The sequence below is a fragment of the Sus scrofa genome, chromosome 8, assembly GCF_054392235.1.
Source record: "Sus scrofa isolate SSC_HxYL_T2T_F1_AM1 chromosome 8, Sscrofa_HxYL_maternal_Yorkshire_Landrace_v2.0, whole genome shotgun sequence".
NCBI lineage: Eukaryota > Metazoa > Chordata > Mammalia > Artiodactyla > Suidae > Sus > Sus scrofa.
This window is the reverse complement of record NC_139390.1, coordinates 42,793,744-42,814,324: the sequence shown is the minus strand read 5'-3', so window position 1 is coordinate 42,814,324 and position 20,581 is coordinate 42,793,744. Positions and strand designations below refer to the sequence as shown.

Below are 20,581 nucleotides of genomic sequence, written 5' to 3'. Positions count from 1 at the left end.
TAAAGATTTATTAATTTATTAGCTACAGTTCTTTATCTTTTATGGCTAAACCCACTCCAGTTACTCTGTACACCTCACAGATCCAGTGATGCTGCTGTGTGTGTGTGTGTGTGTGTGTGTGTGTGTGTGTGTGTGTGTGTTTAGGACCACACCTGCTGTTTATGGAAGTTCCCAGGGTCAGACTTGAATTGGAGCTGCAGAGAGTTCCCATCATGGCTCACTGGTTAATGAATCCAACTAAGAACCATGAGGTTGCAGGTTAGAACCCTGGCCTTGCTCAGTGGGTTAAGGATCTGGCATTGCCATGAGCTGTGGTGTAGGTCACAGACTCAGCTCAGATCTGGTGTTCTTGTGGCTTTGGCGTAGGCCAGCAGCTACAGCTCCAATTAGACCCCTAGCCTGGGAACTTCCATATGCCACAGGTGCAGCCCTAGAAAAGGCAAAAAAAAAAAATGAATTGGAGCTGCAGCTTCCAGCCTACAACATGGCCATAGCCATGTGACATCTGAGCTGCATCAGCAACTTACACCATAGTTCATGACAACACTGGTTCCTTAAGCCATTGAGCAGTGCCAGGGTTCTAACCCGCATCCTCATGGATACTAGTCATTTTCATTACTGCCAAGCTATGATGGGAACTCCTGCCACTGCTCTTAATATCTCCAGCAACCATGCTGAATCCAGGGGTCACTTCTCTGTAGACATATGATCATAGAGCATCTGGTGGATCACTTCACCTTGATACACTTCCTTTAACTGACTCTAAGACTCCATACACTCTTGGTTTTTCTCCTCCCTACCTGGATGCTCCTTTCCAGGTTGCTTCACTGATTCTTTCTCTTATCCTGACTTCTGAATGTAGGAAAACACCAATTCCCAGTTCATGGTCACTTTCCCTATCAATAGATGTTGATCTCATGAAGTCTTATGACTTTAAAACTGTTTGTGTACTGGCAACTTCTATATACATATATCTCCAGCCTAAACATCATTCCTAAATACATGTCCAACTGCCTGCTTAAGGTCTCTACATGGTGTGTAATTGATATCTGGAGTTTGATACAATTAAACTTGAACTTCTGATTTTACTCATTCCCACACCTGATCCTCCTACAGACTCTGTTTCTTTACTTACTCAGACTGCAAACAGTAGGGTCTTCTGCAACTCTTCTTCTCTCATGCACCACAGACCAATCAGTGGTTCTACATCCTGACACCATCCCTGTAACCATGACTATGAGCTTCCCTCTTGATTTGAGCCACCATCATTTCTTGCCCAGTTGACTGCAGCAGACTCCTCATTGATCTCCTGGCTTTTCCTTTTATTCCCTCCAGCTGATTCTCAATACAAGCCAGAGTGATCTTTTGAAAATGTAGATCATATCGCTATTCTGTCAAAACTCTGCCACAGCTCCTAATTGCTCTCAACTAAGGCCAGAGTTACTAGCTTTGAATAGGATCTGACCCCAGTCATCTCTCTAACCACATCTGCTATTCTTGCTCTCACTCCCTCTTCCTACACCCTGGCCTCCCTGTTGTTCCCTGGGCATATGAGTCATGGCCCTATCTTAGAGCCTCTGCACTGGCTATTCCCTCTGTATAGACTGCTCTTTCCCCAGAAAGCCACATGACTAACTGCCACATCCAGCACTGCAGGTAAATGGGGAATCCTGGGAGAGGGACAGTGTGATATAACAGAACACATAAGACTACTTACATTTAGAAAGTGGGGACCAGCAGACACTCTGTTCCACAGAACAAAGGCCCTAGGCTTTAGCCCACCTGATTTTTATGAAGGAAGGTGGTGAGGGTATCATTAATGGGATTAAGGAAGGTGACAAGATTAGTGGGCAGGGACAGGCATAGGCAGTAATGAGATTATCACCCTGGTAACCTCAAAGGGGGTATCCTTAGGGCATAGTGCATCTGTTTATAGAATAACATGGTTAATGCATAAGTCCTTCATCTTTTCTTTGAAGGAGAGTGTACTTTTTTATTTGTCTTTTTTATGACCACACTCACAGCATATGGAGGTTCACAGGCTAGTGGTCTGTTTGGAGCTGTAGCTTCTGGCCTATGCCAGAGCCACATAAATGCAGGATCTGAGCTGTTTCTGCACCTTCCACCACAGCTCATGGCAAAGCCGGATCCTTAACCCAATGAGCAAGGCCAGGGATCAAACCCACAAACTCATGGGTTGTAGGTTCCTTGTCAGATTCATTAACCACTGCACCATGACAGGAACTCCAGGAGTCCGTACTTTATTTATTTATTTTTGTCTTTTTACTATTTTCTTGGGCCACTTTCGCGGCATATGGAGGTTTCCAGGCTAGGGGTCGAATTGGAGCTGTAGCCACCGGCCTATGCCAGAGCCACAGCAACGTGGGATCCGAGCCACGTCTGCAACCTACACCACAGCTCACAGCATCGCCGGATCGTTAACCCACTGAGCAAGGGCAGGGACCGAACCCGCAACCTCATGATTCCTAGTCGGATTCGTTAACCACTGCGCCACGACGGAACTCCAGGAGTCCGTACTTTAGAACTCTGAGTCCATAGATAGTTGCCTTCTGCAGAGTTCTGCTGTTCCATGGTCTCCGACAACTAATTCCCTCACCTCATTCAAGTCATTGTGTGATTTGTTGCTATGTCATGAAGTACTCCAAATCTTAGCAGCATGAAAAGACAAAACAACTCTCATAGTTTCTGTGGATCAGGATTTCAGGTGCAGCTTAGCTGAGTGCCTCTGCCTCAGCCTCAAGTGTTCACTGCAGTCAGGATGTCACCAGGCCTGAGGTCCCTTCAGTAAGCTCCCTTTAGCGAGGATCCACTCCAATCTCATGTGGCCTTAGCAGGACTCAGTTAGCCTCATGGGCTGTTGACCTAATGACAGAGCCTCCCCTAGGTCTCTGCCACATGGGTCTCTCTGTGGGGCAGCTCATAGCATGGGGCCCAGCTTCCACCAGAGAAGGCAAGCAAGACCATGCAAGACGGAAGGCCACCTCTTTGTGACCTAGTTTTGGAAGTGACATCCCATCATTTTTCTGTGTCTCTTTGTGAGAAGGAAGTCATGAGGTCCAACTCACTCTGCAAGTTAAGGCAGGATTCAAGGCAGGATTACAAGGAATGTGTGGGTCAGTGGTGCCATCTAAGAGGCTGCCCTCCAGTCACCCTGGCAATAAGGCAACCTGATTTAACATGGCACCCTGACCCTCTCAATCACATTTTCATCACCTTTATTCTCATGAGCCATAGTAAATCCTTACTATTTTGAGCATGTTTTGCCCTGGTTTCTTTTATAGCAATAGCTGACTGATGATCTATCTTCTAGAAAAACTACAATGAGCTTTTTGACTCTTGCTTATTATTTTATTGTCTGGCTCCCTTCACTGGGATGTAAGATACATGAGGGCAGGTGGTGTTTTTGTTTAATTATTTGGGACACAGATGTATGTCTGGCCCTAGAAGAGTGTCTGATACATAATAGACAATATTTATTGAAGGGATGAGTCTGTTGTCACGGTTATCTGCATAAATAAATAATTTAAATAAATAAATCTCCTTCCTTTTCTTTGTGGTGGAATGGCAATATCTACCCTACAAAGCTGTGAACACAGGTTATGTTGACACATGTGAGAAGCACTGATCCAGTTGTGCATCTTTACAACCCAGAAGCCAGTAACAATATGGTTAGGAGGAACTACAATGGAATTAGTCAAAAGAAATGCTTAGGAATCCTTCAATTTTTACAGTGCCACACAAACTTGTATTAGGTTTTTAGAGGAGAAATATAGCATTTGGGGGAGATTAGAGTACATATATTTTTGTCTTCAAAATATGAACATTAAATCTGTGTTTAGTGATGAGGACACTTATTACTGTTCAACCTGAGTCCTATTTCTTTAATTCTTGTTCCTCCTTTCAATTAAAAAGAAAAAAAATCAGCACTGTGAGATTTCCTGCATTCTGATCTCTAGATCTCCATTTCCTTGTGGCCTGCTACTAAATGACTCTGACCATACCTTTTTTTTTTCTGTGAAAACCAAATTTATTTCTTTGTAATATTTGAAAAATATGGTAGCTTTGAAAAAAGGTTCAACAAAAAGACAAGTCGTAATAATTTTGTGAAGCATTTAAAAAAATTGATAGAAACCGAAAGCAACATGGTGGTTACCGGGGCTGAGAGAGAGGGAGAAATTGGGAGTTGCTGTTTAATGGGTAGTAAATTTCAGTTTTCCAAGATGGAAAGTGCTGGTGATCCTTTGTACAACAATGTGAATACCCTTAACACTGTTGAAGTGTACACATACATCATCACGAATGTGAATTTTATCCTATGTGGCTTTTTCTTTTTTATTGAAGTAGAGCTGTTGAACACATTTTGTTAATTTCACATGTACAGCATCAGATTCTTTTTTTCTGATTATATTCCATTAGAGGTTTTTACAAGATATTGACTGTAATTACCTATTCAATACAGTAAATCCTGTAGCTTATCCATTTTATGTACAGTAGTTTGTATCTTTTTATCCCATACTCCTAATTTGTGCCCCCCACACCTTTGGAAACCTTAGGTTTGTTTTCTATGTCTGTGAGGCTGCTTCTATGTTGCATATAGATTCATTTGTATTACTTTTTAAATCCTATGCATAAGTGATGTCACATAGTATTTCTCTTTGTATCTGACATATTTCACTGAGTGTAACAGTTTCTGGGTGCATCCATATTGTTGCAGATGGCATTATTTTATTCTTTTTATGGCTGAGTCATAGTCCATTGGAGATACATACCACATCGTCTTAAGCCAGTTGTCTGTTGACAGACTTTTTTTCTTTTTTTTCCACTTTATTATGATTATTGTTAGTAGTTATTTCCCCAATACAATTATTTTTCTACTGTACAGCATGGTGACCCAGTTACACATACATGTACACATTCTATTTTTGCACATGATCATGCTCTATCATAAGTGACTAGACATAGTTCCCACTGCTACACAGCAGGATCTCATTGCTAATCCATTCCAAAGGCAATAGTTTGTGTCTATTAACCCCAAGCACCCCATTCTTCCCACTCCCTCCCCCTGCCCCTTGGCAACCGCAAGTCTGTTTTGCAAGTCCATGATTTTCTCTCTTGTGGAAAGGTTCATTTGTGCCTTATATTAGATTCCGAATGTAAGTGATATCGTATGGTATTTGCCTTTCTCTTTCTGACTTCATTCAGGATGAGAGTCTCTAGTTCCATCCATGTGGCTGCAAATGGCATTATTTTGTTCTTTTTTATGGCTGAGTAGTAGTCCATTGTGTATATATACCACCTCTTCCTAATCCAAATGTCGAGGGACATTTAGGTTGTTTCCATGGCTTGGCTTCTGGGAATCGTGCTGAAATGAATGTGCAGGTGCGTGTGTGTTTTTCAAGGAAAGTTTCATCTGGGTATATGCCCAGGAGTGGAATTGCAGGGTCATATGGTAGTTCTATGTATAGTTTTCAAAGGTACCTCCACACTCTTTTCCATAGTGGTCATAGCAATTTACATTCCCATCAACAGTGCAGGAGGGTTCCCTTTTCTCCACACCCTCTCCAGCATTTGTTCTTTGTGGCCATATGAATGATAGCCATTCTGACTGGTGTGAGGTGGTATCTCGTGGTCGTTTTGATTTGCATTTCTCTAATCATCAGGGATGTTGAGCATGTTTTCATGGGCTTGTTGGCCATCTGTATATCTTCCTTGGAAAAATGTCTCTTCAGGTCTTTTGCTCATTTGTCCATTGGGTTGTCAGCTTTTTCGCTGTGGAGTTGTATAAGTTGCTTGTATATTCCAGAGATTAAGCCCTTGTCAGTTGCATCATTTGAAACTATTTTCACCCTCCTGCAAGTTGTCTTTTTGTTTTCATTTTGGTTTCCTTTGCTGTGCAAAAGCTTGTCAGTTTGATTAGGTCCCATTGGTTTATGTTTGCTTAGATTTCTGTTGCTTTGGGAGACTGACCTGAGCAACTATTCATAAGGTTGATGTCAGAAAGATTTGCCTATATTCTCTTCCTGGAGTTTGACAGTGTCTTGTCTTACATTTAAGTCTTTCAGCCATTTTGAGTTTATTTTTGTGCATGGTGTGAGGGTGTGTTCTGGTTTCATTGATTTGCATGCATCTATCCAGGTTTCCCAGCAATGCTTGCTGAGAAGACTGTCCTTTTCCCATTTTATGTCCTTGCCTCCCTTGTCAAAGATTAATTGACCCTAGGTGTCTGGGTTTATTTCTGGGTTCTCCACTCTGTTCCATTGGTCTGCCCGTCTGTTTTGGTACCAGTACCACACTGGCTTGATGGCTGTGGCTTTGTAATAGTGCCTGAAATGTGGAGGAGTTATGCCTCCTGCTTGGTTTCTGTTCCTCAGAATTGCTTTGGCAATTCTGGGTCTTTTGTGGTTCCATCTACTTTTTTGGATTGCTTGGTCTGGGTCTGAGGAATGTCATGGGTAATTTGATAAAAATGGCATTGAATCTGTAAAGTGCTTTGGGTGGTACGGCCATTTTTACAATAGCAATTTTTCCAACCCAGGAGCGTGGACTATCTTTCCATTTCATTACTTCTTTAATTTCCTTGATGAATGTTTTTATAGTTCTCAGCATACAAGACCTTGAGCTCCTTGGTCAGGTGTCTATCCAGGTGTTTGATTTCTTGGGGTGCAATTTAAAAAGGTATTGCATTTTTGAATTCCTTTTCTAATATTTCATTGTTAGTATATAGAAATGTGACTGATTTCTGAATGGTAATCTTATATCCTGCTACTTTGCTGAATTTGTTGATCAGTTCAAGTAGGTTTTGGGTGGAGTCCTTAGGGTTTTGTACATATGGTGTCATGTGTTGATGGACATTTACCTGGTTTCCATGGTTTAGCTATTGTAAAAAATGCTGCGTGTATGTATGCAAATAATGCTGTGTGTGTATCTGTTTTGAATTAGAGTCTGCATCTTTCCTGGATATTAGAGTCTGCATCTTTCCTGCCAGGAGTGGGATTGCTGGGTGATATATGGTAGCTCTGTTTTTGGTTTTTAATGCATCTCCATACTGTTCTCCAGAGTAGCTGCACTGACTTATAGGCCTGCCAACAGTGTAAGAGGGTTCCCTTTATTCCACCCCCTCTCCTGTCTTTATTGTAGATTTTTGAAGAGAGCCGTTATGACCGGTGTGAAGTGACACTTCCATGGTGGCTTTGATGTGCATTTCTCTGGTAGTGACATTGAGCATCTTTTGGTGTGCTGTTGGCCGTGTGTGTCTTCTTTGGAAAAATGTTGGTTTGGGTCTTCTGCCCATTTTTCCATTGGGTTGTTTGGTTTTTCAACATTGAGTTTCATGAGTTGTTTGTATGTTTTGGATATGAACCCCTTGTTGCTTGTGTCATCTGCAGATATTTTCTGGAACCACTCTTATGCATTGGTTGGCACATTTTTCGTATTTGCATAGATCATGTATATTGGCTTCATTCTTTTTTCCCCTTGTTTTTCTGCCTGTGGTCTTGACTGGTGATTTCCATCATTCTATCTTTCAGACCCCTTATTGGTTTGGTGTCATTTAGCCTGCTATTCCTTGCTTCCTAGATTGATTTTATCCCAACAGTTTGTCGGATTTTGACGCATTCATCTTTCTAGTGTCTAGTGCCTTGTTACAGTGACCTGCGTTTCTATCAGTAATCTTTCTTAATTAGCACTTTTCTTTTAAAAATATTAATTATAGTTGCTTTACAGTATTCTGTCCATGTCTGCTGTACAGCAAAGTGACCCAGTTAAACATATAAAAACCTTCTTGTTCTCACATGGTCCTCTAAAATGTTCCATCACAAGTGACTAGTGAGGGCCTATACAGCAGGACCTCATTGCTTATTCACACTCCAAATGCAATAGTTTGCATCAACAAGCCCTGAACTCCCAGTCCATCCCACTGCTTCCCCCTGCCCCTTGGGGAACCACAATTCTGTTTTCCATGTCCATGAGTTTATTTTTTTCTATAGATATCTTCATTTGTGCCATATATTAGATTGCAGGTAGAAGGGACATCATATGGTATTGGTCTTTCATGTTGTTGCAAATGGCATTATTCTAGGAGGTAGATCAAAAAAAAAAAAAAAAAAAGATATTTCTGCGATTTCCTCCACTGTGTGTTCTTGCCTCCTTTGTTATAAGTACATTGACCAAAAGTATGTGAGTTTAATTCTGCATGTTCTATCCCATTCCCCTGACCTATACTACCATTTTTGGCCCATGCCATACTATTTGGATTGCTGTAGCTTTGAAGTATAACTTGAGGTCATGAAGCATGATTCCACCATCTCCATTTTACTTTCTCAGTATGGCTTTGTTTTTTGGGAGTGGGAGGTCTTTTGTGTTGCCACACATACTTTTTTTGTGTAGTGATCTAATTTTATTCTTTTACATATGGCCGTCCAGTTTTCCCAGCCCACTTACTGAAAGGGCTGTCTTTTCACCAGCGTATGTTCTTGCTTCCTTTGTCATAGATTAGTTGATTGAAGATGTGTGGGTTTAATTCAGGGCTTTCTATCCTGTTCCAGGGATCTATGTATCTTTCTTTGTGCCGGTGCCATACAGTTTTGATGACTGTAGCTCTGTAGGATAGTCTGAAGTCCGGGAGCCTGATTCCTTCAGCTCCATTTTTGTTTTTCAGGATGGCTTTGGCTATTCTGGGTCTTGTGTGCTTCCAAACAACCTTAAAATATTTTGTTTGAGTTCTGTGAAAACTGTCCTTGGTAATTTCATAGGGATTGCATTGACTCTGTAGATTGCCTTGGGCAGTATAGTCATTTTGATACTATTGACTCTTCCAATCCAAGAGCATGGTATGTCTTTCCATCTGTTTGTGTCATCTTTGACTTCTTTCATCAGTGTCTTACAGTTTTCAGAGTACAGGTCTTTTGTCTCTTTAGGTAGGTTTACTGCTAGGTATTTTATTTTTTGGATGTGATGGTAAATGGGATTGCTTCCCTAATTTCTCTTTCTGATGTTTCATTGTTAGTATATACAAATGCAGTTGATTTCTGTGTATTAATTTTGTATCCTGCAACTCTGCCAAATTCATGTATGAGCTCAAACATTTTTCTGGTAGAATCTTTAGGATTCTCTAGGTATGGGATCACGTCATCTACAAATAGTGCTAGTTTCTCTTCTTCCTTTCCAATTTGGATTCCTTTTATGTCTTTTTCTTCTCCAATTGCTGTGGCTAGGACTTCCAAACCTATGTTGAAGTGTAGTGGTGAGAGTAGACATTCGTGTCATGTTCCTGATCAGAGTGGGAATTCTTTCAGCTTTTCACCATTGAGAATGATGTTCGCTGTGGGTTTGTCATCTGTGCCCTTTATTATGTTGAGGTAGGTTCCCTCTCTTCCCACTTGCTGAAGGGTTTTTCTCAGAAATAGGTGTTGGGTTTTGTCAAAGGCTTTTTCAGCATCTAGTGAGAGGATCACACAGTTTTCATTGGATTCTGCTCAATGCTGGTAGAGCTGAGGGAGGTACCATGAGTAACTGATACTGAAAGTAGAGCAACAACACAGATAATACAAGCAAGCACATTTGTCTGTAGTTTTGGGCAGCCGATTGGCTAGATCATGCATGGTGACTCTTTAATCCTTCCTCTTCCTACTAGTAGTACAAGATACAAAAATAAAGGCTATTTAGGCTGCTGGTTGTATCCCCACCTCTCACATCATCTGTATTAGGATGTAGGATAATCATCTGTATTAGGATGTACTACCAACTTACTAATTAGTCAAATTGGAGAATCTTAACTTTTTCCAGGGGATATTTTCATATTCTCCAATCAGGCCTCTAAGGAGCCTTACTTATTCGATTCCAGAAAGTCAAAACTCTCATGGCATCCTGTCATCACCAAAAAATGGAAATAAATTTGAAGGGTCTTAGATTTTACCATATTTGAAATTCCAATGTTTTAGCCTTGCAGTTTTTTTTTTTTTTTTTGTCTTTTTGTTGTTGTTGTTGTTGTTGCTATTTCTTGGGCCGCTCCCACGGCATATGGAGGTTCCCAGGCTAGGGGTCTAGTCGGAGCGGTAGCCACTGGCCTACGCCAGAGCCACAGCAACGCGGGATCCGAGCCGCGACTGAAACCTACACCACAGCTCACGGCAACGCCGGATCATTAACCCACTGAGCAAGGGCAGGGACCGAACATGCAACCTCATGGTTCCTAGTCGGATTCATTAACCACTGTGCCACGACGGGAACTCCTAGCCTTGCAGTTTTGACAATGTTAGGAAAAAATATTTTAGATGCCTTAGTATGTGCCAAAAAAATATTTTCATGACACAAACGGACAGCAATAGTACTGATGTTTTTATCTGTAACTTTGGTGCACTTGTCCCATGGAGTGATGCAAAGTAGTCCAGTTGGCTGCTGTGTAATCAGTATATAGGGATTAAAGATCAGGAATCTTAAGCTTCACTCATCCCAAACTCTTCAATTAGGATGAATGCAATGCTGTCTAACATCTGAGCAGATCAAGACACTCTCTGTATTTTATTCATCAGGTAATTAATCTGCATTTTGCCCCAACCAGAGACAGCCGGCATCTTCATCAGTGTGTTGTACAAAAGTCACTGAACAGAGGTGCAAGCAGAAGCTGATACAAGATAGGAAAGAAATGAAAGGCCCTTGTGGGATTTTCTCCTAACACATTGCAATCTCCCATTTACAACGTGGGAGCACTCAACCCTCTGAGGAAAAAGGCCCAAGGAAGGGTTTTGCATCTGTGGTTCTATGGGCGTGCTAAAGATGTGGAGAGGCACGAAGAGTTGGTGAGAATGATGATAAGATTTCAAAATCAGATTCATGGATAAAGTGATGTTTACCTGTGTGAATCAATGAGAGGTAGGAGCAAATTTAAGGAAACCCAGATACAATATTTTCTGAATCAATGTAATTTCTTAGAAAGGTTGAAAAACTTTCACATTGTGATACAGCAAATTGAATTTTTGTGGAAAGCTAACATACATTTAAATCTCATTTATTAAATGTATTGGAATGAAGAATAGACAGCATAGTAACTGGACCTTGACCTCAACTCCTCTCACAAGCACACAAAAAACACAACTGTCAAATAAATAAGAAATAAATAAATAAATGCATAAATAAAATTTTTTCCAATTTCAGAAAAAGGGAGTTCGCATGGTGGTTCAGAGGTTAACAAACCTGGCTAGGATTCATGAGGATGTGGGGTTGATCCCTGGCTTCACTCAGTGGGTTAAGGACCTGCAGTTGTGGTGAGCTGTGGTGTAGATTGCAGATGTGGCCCAGATCTGATGTTGCTGTGGCTGTGGCATAGGATGTCAGCTCCAGCTCCAGTTGGACCCCTTGCCTGAGAACCTCCCTGTGCTGTATGTGTGGCCCTAAAATACCAAAGAAACAGAAATTTCAATAGTGCCAATCCTCAGCAATCCTCTATACAAAAGACTGGAGTCTACTGAAAAGAGAAAATGTGTTCTACTTTGAATGACACACAGAGGAACCCTTGAGACAACGGGAGGGGGGGGGGACTCACTCATAGTACAGTCAACTGCCGTACCACCCAAGTGGGAAAATTACAAACTGTAGATTAATTATATTGCAGAAGTTATCCAAAAGGAGTGAGAGCTCTTAGCCACATGCCACACTCTCCAGACTAGTGGTCTAGCATTAGGAGGTAGAGCCTCCACAGCATTTGGCTTTGTAGGCCAGTGGGACTTAAAAGGCTGTTGCTCCAGAAACTGGAAGGATCAGAGATTACAATCTGGGAAGATGCACAGAAGATCTCACATGCACTAGGGAAAAGTGCAAAACCAGTGACATGATGGGAGACTTGGACAGTCCTATATGCTGGTCTTATCAGGACTCTTGGGAAGACAGGGGGTAGCAGGGCTCTCTTTGGGGTCATAAAGACTGGTAGCAGATATAACAGGGACCTATGTGAACTTTGGCCAGAGGCAGACAAGTTGGGTCCTTGGCAACAAGACCTGGCCCCACCCAACAGCCTGTAAACTACAATGCTGAGAAGCCTTAGGTCAGAAAACCAACAATGTGGGAATACAACCCTATCCATCAGCAGTCAGGCTATCTAAAGGCTTTGTGAGCCCAGAGACACCTCTAGACATGTCCCTTGAAAGAGCCCTGCAGAACATAGAGCCAAGACCTGCTTCCTCCACCAGTGGGCACCAAGAGCCTCTAAAACCCAGAAGCCTGCACAAGCCTCCAGACCAGCCTCCCCCACCAAAACACAGACAGCAGAATCAAGACAATATACAAGGGAATCACTATAAGGGTATCATGAACTTTCAGCAGACATTTTGCATATCAGAAAGGAGGGGCACAATATATTTTAAATGATGAAAGGAGGGGAAGTCCTACCACCAAGCATAAGCTACCCCAAAAGGCCTCATCCTGATTTGATGGGGAAATCAAATACTTTACAGAGAAACCAAATTTTAAAAAAATCAACAAATAAACCTAGCTTTAGAACTAAAAGAACTCCTCTAAGTGGAAATGCTAAAAGCAATCCTCTACGTGGAAATGGCCATAGGTAGAAACAGAAAATTTGTGAAGGAGACAATTAGAAAATGCTCTCTGTGGCAAGAAGGCAAACAGACAATAAAGGTAGGGAAACTTCCACAAATATGATATCAAAGCTGGTATTTATAATTTAAAAATAATCATATTTGTATATAGACTACCATATTGCAACTTCATGATAACCACAAAGCAAAATTCTATCATAGCTATATACCAAAAAAAAAAAAAAGTAAAAGAAAAAGGAATCCGGATTCCCGTTGTGGCGCAGTGGTTAACGAACCCGACTAGGAACCATGAGGTTGCATGTTCGGTCCCTGCCCTTGCTCAGTAGGTTAACGATCTGGCGTTGCCGTGAGCTGTGGTGTAGGTTGCAGACGCGGCTCGGATCCCGCGTTGCTGTGGCTCTGGCGTAGGCTGGTGGCTACACCTCCGATTCGACCCCTAGCCTGGGAACCTCCATATGCCGCGAGAGCGGCCCAAGAAAATGGCAAAAAGACAAAAAAAAAAAAATCCAAATTAAAGCAAAAGCTAAATATCAAATCGAAGGAGATGAGACCAAAAGGGGAAAGGAAGGGAAATCAGTACAAGATGGCAGAGGAGTGAGAGGTGGATATTACCTTCTTCCAAAAATATATAATAAAAAATCCATGTGTAGACCAATTCTCCCAGTACATCTACTGAACACTGAAAGAAGAAATCAGCCTTCCTTAAGGACAAGAAAATCTCCACATATCTGGAGTAAGAGGAATAGAAATGAAATGAAGAAGGAGAAGCAGCGATCCCAATTAGAAGAACAGGAGACCTCCCCTGAAGGAGCAAACAATGAAACTGTCTAATAGACACTGACTTCAAAAGGAGGTAATGAACGTACCAAAGCAATTAAGACAGGCTATCAACAGAAATGTGGATTATTGTAAAAAGGACCTAGAAACTGTAAGGAGGAGCCAAGAAAAATTAGAAAACTCCTTTGCCATGATAAAAGCAGAGTGAAAGGCAATGAATAGCAGAATGAACAATGTGACCTGGAACTCAAAAAATGGAAATCACCCAAGCATGACAGCAGACAGACAGCCAAATGAACAGCAAAAAAAAATTAAAAAAGAAGAAGAAAGAAGAAGAAAAGAAAACAACATAAGCAATATATGGGATAATACAAAACATGTTGATCTCTGCATGGCAAAGTTCCCAGAAATTGAGGAGAGTCAAAAGGGTGTTGAAAATGTACTTGAAGCCTAAAATCTTCCCAAATCTAAAGAAGGAAAGAGATATGCCAGTACATGGGGAACAGAGGGTCCCCAACAAGACACACCCAAACAGACCTACACCAAAGCCATACACTTTTTTAAAACATCAAAAGTGAAAGATAAACAAAGGCTTCTAAAGGCAGCAAGAGAAAAGCAAAGCATTAATTACAAGGGAACCCCCATAAGGCTTTTAGCTTATTTCTCTACAGAAAAGCTGCAGGCTCAAAATACTAAAAGAAAAAAAAAAGGGGGGGAGTCTGGAGGAGGATGGTGGATGAGTAGGACATGTGGCTCACTGATTCCTGGAAATACATTGAGAATATATCTACATGTGGAACTCTTCACACAGAACAGTTGCTAAACACTTGACAAAAGATCTCAGGATTAGGATAGGGTAAGAAAACCTTCATGAAACCATAAAGGACAAAAGAAAGAAGAAAAAGAGAGAGGGGGGAGAAGGGAGACAGGACAGTCACCCCTAGGAAGGAGTTGGAAAGAGGAAAAGCTCCTACGCTCTGGGAAGCTCCAGCACCAGTGAGGAGGTCGGCCTGGATAGAGGAGGAACTTTAGAGTACTGAAGGAGAACACAGCAATTAGAGTGAAGCAGTTAAAATGGAAACAATCCACAAACCATCAGTGCTATAGTGGCAATCAGATGCCAGTGCAAATGTCGGGAACTAAAACTCTGGCCTTAGAGGTTAGACACAAAGAGAGATGAGGGTTGGCCATGCAGAAACAGCCTGAAGGAATTAGAGCATAGGGGACCACATTTGAGGGTGGAAGCTGAGGCAACCCCCACAGGATTAGAGACTAGGCACCATTGTTTGGGGATGCTGAAGAGAAGGAGTGGCTGCCTAGCAACAGATGGGGAGCAGCAGCATCCTTAGAGCTACAGAGAACTCAGAGCAGGAGGAGTCACAGCAGGGGGTGGGGGAATGGAACAAGCTCTGCTTCTCCTGCCAGTGGCTCCCACTCTAGTGACGCAAATTTCATACCCAAAGAGCCCCAAGAGGGCCATCTGTGCACCATCCCTGACATACGTGGTGCTGGTAAAACTGGACAGCCACATGGAAAAGCATGAAATTACATCACTTCCTAACGCCATACACAAAAATAAACTCCAAATGGATGAAAGACCTAGATATAAGACCACACGCTTTAAAACTCTTAGAGGAAAACATAGGCCAAACACTCTCCAAAAAATACACCACAGCAACATCCTCTCAGATACACCTCTTAGAGTCATGAGAATAAAAACAAAAATAAACAAATGTGATTTAATTAAACTGAAAAGTTTCTGCACAGCAAAGGAAACCCTAAACAAAATGAAAAGACAACCCACAGAATGGGAGAAAATCTTTGCAAATGAATCAACTGACAAGGGATTGAGCTCCAAAATTTATAAACACCTCCTACTGCTCAATACCAAAAAAAAACAAACACCCCCATCCAAAAATGGGCAGAAGACCTAAACAGACAATTCTCCAAAGAGGACATACAGATGGCCAAAAAAACACAGGAAAACATGTTCAACATCACTCATTACAAGAGAAATGCAAACCAAAACCACTGTGAGGTACCACCTTACACCAGCCAGAATGGCCATCATCAAAATGTCTACAAACAGTAAGTGCTGGAGAGGGTGTGGAGTAAATAGAGCCCTACACACTGTAAGACACGAAATGTTCACTGCAGCACTATTTTCAATAGCCAAGACATGGAAACAACCTAAATGTCCATCGACAGAGGGGTGGATCAAGAAGAAGTGGTACAGATAACAATGGAAAATTACTCAGCCATTGAAAGGAAAGAAATACTGGCATTTGTAGCAACAGGGATGGACCTAGAAATTATCATGCTAAGTGAAGTCAGTCAGACAATGAGACACCAACATCAAACACTATCACTTACATGTGGAATCTAAAAAAAGGACACATGAACATCTTTGCAGAACAGATACTGACTCACAGACTTTAAAAAATGTATGGTTTCCAAATGAGACAGGTTGGGGGGTGGGGGAGGCACTGTGCGTTTGGGATAGAAATGCTGTGAAATTTGGTTGTGATGAGTGTTGTACACCTATAAATGTAATAAAATTCATGAAGTAATTTTTAAAATTCTGAAAATTATAAAGTATTGTCAAAATAAATTAGATCAGAATACCATTGTCTCTCTCTCTCTCTCTCTCTCTCTCTCTCTCTTTTTTTTTTTTTTTTGGCCTTTTTAGGGTTGCACCCACTGCATATGGAGGTTCCCAGACTAGGGATCCAGTCGGATCTGTAGCCACCAGCCTACACCACAGCCACGGCAATGCCAGATCCTTAACCCACTGAGTGATGCCAGGGATCAAACCTGCATCCTCATGGATGCTAGTCAGGTTGGTTTATCACTGAGCCATGACAGGAACTCCGAGAATATGCTTGACTATGAAATTATGTGGAGATTTGGGACACTGACCTTTCACAGAGTTAAAAATCTGCATATAACTTTATACAGTCAGCCCTCTGTATCTGAGGTTCCACATCCACAGATTTGATCAATCATGGATTGTCTAGTACTATGGTACTTATTTAGTGAAAAAAATCCACCTAAGTAGACTCACCTCGTTCAAACCCATATTGTTCAAGGTCCATGTTTGTGTATTGGAAAACTTATATATCAAGATGGAAATGCTTCACATATTGATCTACAGATTGAACAAAATGCTATTCAAATTACAGCTGGTTCACTGCAGAAACTGAAGGGCTGGTATTAAAATTCATTTGGAAATTCAAAGGAACCCAAATAGCCAAAACAATCTCAAATAACTATAAAACTGGGGCACTCACAACTCATGCATCCTGATGTAAAAACGTGCTATACAATGGCAATAATCACTATGATTGTCATAGGACTGGTTAAAGGATTAATAAATAGATCAGTGATATAGAACTGAGAGTCCAGAAATAAATGTAAATGACTGTACCTTTGTGGTCAACAGATTTTTGACAGTACAGCCAAGGCAATTCAATGGGAGGAAGAATAGTGATGTCAACAAATGGTGCTAGAACAACTAGTGAGTTCATCCACATGCAAAAGAAGCTGGACCCCTTCCTCACACCATATACAAAACTTCACTCAAAATGGACCGTAGACATAAATATAAGTGACAAAACTATAGAATTCTTAGAAGGAAATATTAATATAAATAGTTGTGACCTTGCATTGGTCAATGTTGATTTTGTTTCTGTTTTTGTTTTGGTCAATGTTGTTTTAACATGACATGTAAACATAAGTGACCAAAGAAAAAATAGAAAAAGCAGACTTTAACAAAGCTAAAGAAGTTTTGTGATCAAAGAACTACATCAAGAAAGTGAAAGGACCACCAAGAGAATGGAAGAAACCAATTTGCAAATCATATATCTGAGGAGGACTATGCATTCAAAATATATAAAGAATTTTTACAACTTAACAATAAAAAGACAAGTAAGTCAATTGGTGAGAAAATTGGGGAAAGGATTTGGATAGACATTTCCCCAACGAAGACACACAAATGGACAGAGTACACGAAAAGATGCTCAACATCATTAGTCATTAAGGAAATGTAAATCAAAATCACAGTGAGATACCTCTTCACATTGACTCCAGATGGCTCTCATAACAGGCCCTGCTGAAGACAGAGAGAAATTGGAACCCTTATATATTGCTCTTAGGAATGTAAATTGCTGCAAACACTGTGAAAACTAGATTGGTGGTTCCTCAATAAGTTAAACATGGAATACCCATATAATCCTGAAATTTGTCTCTTGGGTATAAACCCAAGACAACTGATAACATACGTTCAAACAGAAACTTGTGCATGAATACACAGAGCAGAATTATTCTTAATGACCAAATAGTGGAAAGAAATAGTGGACTGGATAAGCAAAACGTAATTTTTCTCTACAATGGACATTTATTCAGCAATTTAAAAATTCATCCTGGGGAGTCGGCCCAAGATGGTGGTGGAAGGGGCCTGGGCTTCATCTATGCCCTCCCAGTGAGGGCCGGGGGGGGGGGCGGTAGGGGGACCGGTAGCCCAAGACCACCCCGGTCGTTCTTCCCTAGTTCTGTGGCTGGGGAGGTACCCTTCCCCTCCACGCCTTGGAGCCTTTGCCTCTGTCTCTGGGTGGGGCCACGCGTCCTCCGCCTCTATCACCGCCCCCCACCCACCCCTGCCTCTGCCTGCAGCTGTGGTGGTACATGTGCCCTTCCCCGAGGTGACCAGTGCCCTCCTGGAGTGCCTCAATCAGCAGCGGCTGCAGGGACAGCTCTGTGATGTGTCCATCTGAGTGCGGGGAACGGAATTCAGTGCTCATCTTCTCGTCCTGGCTGCGTCTTCCCCTAGTTTCCATGACCAGCTCTTACTCAAGGGCATATCTTACTTCAAGACTGTCCTGGCTTCAGCTTACACTGGCTGGCTCTGCATGGCCACTGCTGCCATTGTCGACTTCCTCACAGTGGGGTCTGTGCTCCAGATGTGGCACATTATGGACAAGTGCACTGAACTCCTCTGAGAGGGTTGGGCCTCAGCCACCACCACCACCATCACCACTGCTGCAGCCACGTCAGTCACTGTCCCTGCTGCTGTGGGCTCTGTGCGCTCCCATGCCTCCAGCCAGGCCAGCAACAATCAGTCCCCCAGCAGCAGCAACTACTTCAGCCCCTGGGAGTTGACTGATTGCTCCTCTTCCTCCCAAGAGGCTTTTGCGCTTCTGCAGTGAGGAGTGGGGAGCACCGGAGGTGGCGGCTACGTGTTCCCAGCCTCTGTGTTTGGCAGTGGAGGGGCTACCTCTGGGAAGCTGATGCTGGAGGCAGATGAGCGGTGTGATGATAGCGGGGATGGGGGATGGGGGCGATGGTCCCAGGGGCTGGGCTCCGGTGGCCCGCCTGTGCACCCCCCAGCATCGTGCCACAGAAACCCTGGGTGTACATGAAGCGGGGTGGAACCTGCCCCACACCAGCACCCCTGGCTCCCCAAGACTCAGACCTGGAAGAGAGTGAGGAGAAGACTTGGTGTTGACCTGGGAGGATGATGAAAGTGAAGAGCTGGGGGGTGGCTCCCAGGATCCACCACAGGGAGAACCTGAGGCACGCTTAGTACTAGTGTTTGTCCGGACCCTGTCTGAGCCGCCAGACAAGAGCGAGAAGCAGGTCAATTTCTGGGAGCCCTCCAATGACTTTGACCCTTATGAGGATGGGGGTCCTGGGGCGGGGCTTGAGGATTCGGGGGGGCAACCCCTTCTTCTGACACTCCCATCCACCCCCCTAGGCCCCTGGTTCCACTGGACATGCAGGGCAACCAGATCCTAGTCTTCCCATCCTCTTCATTCACTTCCTCCTCCTCCTCACAGGCTTCAGGCCAGCCGCCAGGGAACCAATCTGAACACGGGGTGGTGATGATGGGGGGGTGCGCCTTCAGGAGCCCTGGGCAGGCCAGGTGGCACTGGTGGGACCCCTGGAGGGACACATGGTAGGGATGGATAGAAGATCTTTCTGTGCCACTGCAGGAAGTCCTCTCCCACAAGAGGATGCATGATCAGCAAGTGAGCAGGCACCTCAACCTGCAGCCTTTTGACTGCTCCATGTGTAAGGAGAAGTTCAAGTTCACCTGATAGAGCACAGGAAGACTCACACAGGCCTCAATCCCTACAAATGTGGCATCTGTGCCAAGAAGTTCATGTGGCAAGGCAGCTTCATGTGCCACCTGGGACACTGTGAGGCAGGGGAAGGGCCGGGGCTGGGACCCAGTTTGGGGGAAGGCTGGGACCTGGGGGCAGCCCTTTGGGCCAGCCTTGCAGCCCAAGAGAGAGTCCCCTGTCTGGGGCAGCAGCAAGGAGGGGAGTGGGGCCATGCCCACCTCCAGCCTTCGGGTCTGGTCGCCTCCATCTGTCCACAAGGAGGAGATGGGCTTCATGGGGTCAGAGGAGAGAAGTGAAGAGGCAGGTTACTGGAGGTATGCTGGGAGCCGTCGGTGAAAGTCTGCCTGCTGACAAAGTCCAGGAGACTGAGGACCCCAGACTGCACAGCATGTCTGGGAAAGCCACGGTCCTACTTCTTCTTCTCTGCCTGCTTATGCTATTAATAAAAACTGTGAGAGCTGGGAAATTGCTGTCAAATAAAGTTCCCTGAAAAAAGATGCCTGGGAGGGTACACGTCGGGGCTTAGTGTTTACACACAAATTCCTACTACCCCCTTGTTCTATGATCATCATCCACTTCTGAGTTTCCTCCCTTTTTTCTATAGAGACCCTAATAGAATGCTTTCATATTTAGACTGTTACTGTTTAACCTGTGGAAAACCCTGGAGACAAAAGAGAGGCTTGAGGCACAGGTCTCTCCATGCTCCAGCAGGTAGCTCTTTTTTTGCTGGGGACTAGTTGCTGAATAGGATAGATATTGGGCCTTAGTTATAGGAAAACTTGTGCGGTTTGCACCACATAATTGTATACAGGTCAGGAATTTACCTACTTTCGGTCAATTGTATATTGCTATGCCAGGCCTGTTGGCCCAACCTCAAGGAGTGTCAGTGCTGTGGTTTCTAGTTCTTTGAGAATCAAAATAACCTTTGATATATATGATTAACCTTTACTAATAGAATATAGTTTGGCCTTAGGTTTTAGGCACCTAATAATACTTTAAATTGTAAAGCTAATAAGTTCATGCTTTTGCCACCTACAAAATTAGATCATTAACATGAGTACATTTAATTCTAAAAAGTCAAGTGGAAAGTACCAAAAAGAGCATTGTTTGTGT

General features: G+C 43.0%; 1 pseudogene; it reads left to right on the top strand.

The window, feature by feature from the left end:
• Positions 1 to 12,537: 12,537 nt before the first annotated feature.
• Positions 12,538 to 19,804, top strand: LOC146400452 (zinc finger and BTB domain-containing protein 22-like; annotated as a pseudogene).
• The last annotated feature ends 777 nt before the right edge of the window (positions 19,805 to 20,581 follow it).